Raw genomic sequence first — 4,491 nt, forward strand, 5'->3', positions numbered from 1 at the left:
TGCTTCGGTTTGAGTCTCAGACCTAAAAAATAAAATAAAATAATAAAATAAAATAAAAGCAAATACTACAGAGCTTCCTCCTGGCCTAGTACTGTTCTAAAAAATATATTTATTTAATCATCATAACTCCATGAAATAATAATACCATTACCCCCATTTTACAGAAGAGGAAACAGAGAGATGACATAACTTCTCCAAAGTTAATACCTAATAAGTGATGGAGACGGGTGGGTTCAAGTCTATGCAGTCTAACTCCAGAGCCTGTGCTTACAACACCTGATTTCTCTGCTCTGTCTCTTGCCAGTGTGCCTGGCTAATTGTGGAAGGGGTGGAGAGGCATTTCTAAGCCCGACAGCTTTCTGCCGATAACATGGCCAGGACTACACATCCAATACCAAGTTCAATATGAGGCAGTGCTGCTTCTGAGTAGGTCAGGTACTCAAGTTCAGAAACACTGGCTTTGGTTGGGAGCCGGAATACAAAAGTCTAGGAGCCAGAGATGGTTCAAAAGCTAGAGTGAAAAACGGGCTGTTGCTGACTCCAAGAAAAAAGACCTGGTAGCCAAGAAACAGACTGACCCAAGAATATAAACAACAGCCACCAGTTCTTAACGTTTCTATGTCCAAACACTGTCTTATTCACTTTTATGTTCATTGCTCCTCTGACTCCCACAATGACCCTGTAAAAAAGGTACTATTATGTTTTCATTTTCTAGACAAAGAAAACGAGGCTCAGGGCGCCTGGGTGGCTCAGTCCGTTAAGCATCTGCTTCGGCTCAGGTCATGATCCCGGAGTCCTGGGATCGAGTCCTGCGTTGGGTTCCTTGCTCAGTGGGGAGCCTGCTTCTCCCTCTCCCTCTGTGCCCTCTTTCTCTCTCTCTGAAATAAATAAAATCTTTAAAAAAAAAACCCCACAAAATATCTATTTAAAAAAAAAAAGACGGCACCTGGGTGGCTCAGTTGGTTGGGCGACTGCCTTCGGCCCAGGTCATGATCCTGGAGTCCCAGGATCGAGTCCCGCATCGGCCTCCCTGCTCGGCAGGGAGTCTGCTTCTCCCTCTGACCCTCCCCCCTTCATGCTCTCTCTATCTCATTCTCTCTCTCAAATAAATAAATACAATCTTAAAAAAAAAAAGAAAGAAAGAAAGAAACAAGACTCAGAAAGCTCACATAATTTTCCTAAGCTCCGTAACTAAATTAAGTGGTTCAGCTAGGAGTTAAACCAAGGTATGTCTGAATTACATATGCTAAAGGGTGACTTGTTGTGGAAGAGTTCTACCATCACCAGCCTCTCCCTACTTTCCATTATATGCCCAAAGCCACCCTAAATAAATACACAGTCTAAGGAAACACAATTTGTTAATGCTGCAAATGCAATTTCAACACAAGACCTCCTTCCAACCAGATTGCTGCACCCTTGAGCTGCCCCAGTCTTATTCCAAAGGCGGGTTGGGAAGCGTCAACGGGTCTGAGACACAAGGGTAGACGTGATCTTGCACCGTCCTTTCTCCAACTTTGGACTGTGGACAAGTGACACGGAGAATCAGGAACTGGTTGTGGTGGCTGGTGGCGCCGTGGTGGCAGAAATATCCACTTGCAGGGGCTACGGTTTTAGCAGTGAGGCAGTGTCCAGGGCCTCTGGGGAGCATGATCCAACCTGTGGCATTCAGTGGTTCCACAGTTGTAGCCACAGGATCTTCCCGGACTGATTTATAGTAATATTTAGGCTGTGGTCCTGGTTACTGATGGAACACCCCTCATTCTGACGATTCTCAGAGCCGATTCTCAGTTCTCCATCAGTCCCAGCAAGATCGCTTTAGTAAATTTTCTTTCGTGTTTAAATCACCTAGTGTTAGTTTCTGCTGCTTGCAACTAAGAACACCGACTGAACAATGATTAAATTTGCATTTTCATTGCCACTATCCCAGGGCACCATATTTCCAAAAGATTTTAAGAAGAACTAGTAGCTGAGGCCTCCTCGCCACCGTCACTCGTCACTCACTAACGCCAGGGCCGCCTCTAGCTTGCCAAGCCCAGCCCAAGGAGAAGGGGGGTAATTAAGGAGGTCTTTGTACCATGGCTGGTACAAAGCAGACTGCCTGCAAATGGACCTGTGGTAAAGCACAGAGGAAGCCAGCGGCTACAAAAGCCGCTCGCAAGAGTGCGCCCTCTACTGGACGGGTGAAGAAACCTCATCGTTACAGGCCTGGTCCCATGGCACTCTGAAATTAGACGTTATTAGAAGTCCATCAAACTACAGACCTGTACCCCTGAAATAAATAATACATTATATGTTAATTAAAAAAATAAGTCCACTGAACTTCTGATCCACAAACTTCCTTTCCAGAGTCTGGTGTGAGAAATTGCTCAGGACTTCAAAACAGATCTGCACTTCCAGATTGTAGCTATTGGTGCTTTGCAGGAGGCAAGCGAGGCCTATCTGATGGGCCTCTTTGGAGACACCAGCCTGTGTGCTATCCATGCCAAACATATAACAATTATGCCAAAAGACATCCAGCTAGCACCTGGCCTATGTGGAGAACGTGCTTAAGAATCCACTATGATGGGGGGCAACCGGGTGGCTCAGTCAGTTAAGCGTCTTACTCTTGATTTCAGCTCAGATCATGATTTCAGGGTCGTGGGATCAAGCCCCACGTCGGGCTCTGCTCTCAGCACAGAGCCCGCTTGTCCCTCTCCCTCTGCTCCTCCCCCCACTTGTGCTCCCTCTCTCTCAAACAAATAAATAAAATCTTAAAAAAAAAAAAGAAACTACTATGATGGGGGCGCCTGGGTGGCTCAGTCAATTAAGCTTCCTACTCTTGGCTTCAGCTGGGGTCATGATCTCATGGGTTGTGGGATAGAGCCCGGTGTGAGGCTCCAGTTGCTTGTTGGGGAGTCTGCTTGAAGCTTCTCTCCCTCTGCCCCTCCCTGCATGCTCTCTCTCTCTCAAATAAATAAATAAATAAATCTAAAAAAAAAAAAAGAATCCACTATGATGGAAAACATTTCATTCTTTTTTAAAAAAAATTCACTTCTTCCTGTTATTGGTAATTCTGAATGTTAGATATTTTTTTCCCATGGGATTAAAAGGCACCTAAGTATATGACTGCAAGTGGAAAAGTAGGGAGCAGAAATCAGGTATTGGCAGTTTTTCCATTTGTGTGTGTGTGTGTGTGTGAATTTTTAATAGAAAGGCAGGGACATAAAGCATTAACTCAAGTCAGAATGTTTCAGTGAACATGTTTCAGCAGTTCAACTTTATAACAATGACAAATAAACCTGTTAAGCAGTGGCTGGGTGGCTCAGTCGGTTGAATGTTTGCCTTCTGCTCGGGTTGTGGTCCCGGGGTCCCGGGATTGAGCCCTGATTCAGTCTCCTTGCTCACTGGGGAGCCTGCTTCTCCCGCTCTCTTCTCCCCTTCCCCTTGCTCATGCTCTCTCTCTCTAAAAAATAAATAAATAAAATCTTTAAAAAAACCACACACAAATAAACCTGTTAAATTTTTCTGGACAATGCCAGTATTTGGATTTTGGATTTTTTTAAAAAACAAGTAAATTTCTTTTTTTAAAAAGATTTTATTTATTTGACAGAGAGGAGAGAGTGAGAGTATAAGCCGGTGGTGCAGCAGAGGGAGAGGAAGAAGTAAACTCCCTGGTGAGCAGGAAGCCTGACACAGGGCTGGATCCCAGGACCCTGAGATCATGACCTGAGCCAAAGGCAGACACTAAACCAACTGAACCACCCAGGCACCCAAAACAAGTAAATTTCTTCTTTTTATTTTTATTAACATATAATGTATTATTTGTTTCAGGAGTACAGGTCTGTGATTCATCAGTCTTACACAATTCACAGTGCTCACCATAGCACATACTCTCCCCAATGTCCATCACCCAGCCACCCATCCCTCCTACCCCCTCCACCACTCCAGCAACCCTCAGTTTGTTTCCTGAGATTAAGAATCTCTTATGGTTTGTCTCCTTCTCTGGTTTCACCTTGTTTCATTTTTCCCTCCCTTCCCCTATGATCCTCTGCCATGTTTCTCAAATTCCACATATCAGTAACATCATATGATAATTGTATTCCTCTGATTGACTTATTTCGCTTAGCATAATAAACAAGCAAATTTCTTATTGACAGCAACTAACTGGTGTTTATAGCATTTTTATAAGTAGTAGATTCCATCCATTCACTATGCTTTTCTAACTGACTTGTCCTACCCGCAAGTACATGTTTTTAACATTGTCTGTCTTCTGTGCTATTCCTGTAAGTTTGCTATTAAAATATATTAAACTATATAAAAAAAAACTAGCAGCTCAAAAGTAGTTCATTAAAATATGAATACAACACCCATCTACTATTATACTTAATGGTAAAAGACTGAAAACTTTTCCTTAAAAACAGGAATAAGCCAAAGATGTCTGCTTTCACCACTTCTATTCAACATTACACTGGATGTTCCATTTGGGGCAATTAGACAAGAAAAAACAAATAA

The 4,491-nt window shown here is 43.2% G+C and overlaps 1 pseudogene; it reads left to right on the plus strand.

The window, feature by feature from the left end:
• The first annotated feature begins 2,075 nt into the window (after window positions 1-2,075).
• On the plus strand, window positions 2,076-2,550 carry LOC123854361 (uncharacterized; annotated as a pseudogene).
• Window positions 2,551-4,491: the final 1,941 nt, after the last annotated feature.

Source organism: Mirounga angustirostris, unplaced genomic scaffold (genome assembly GCF_029215605.1).
Source record: "Mirounga angustirostris isolate CCGP_5_RB_7025 unplaced genomic scaffold, mMirAng1.0.hap1 SCAF_17, whole genome shotgun sequence".
NCBI lineage: Eukaryota > Metazoa > Chordata > Mammalia > Carnivora > Phocidae > Mirounga > Mirounga angustirostris.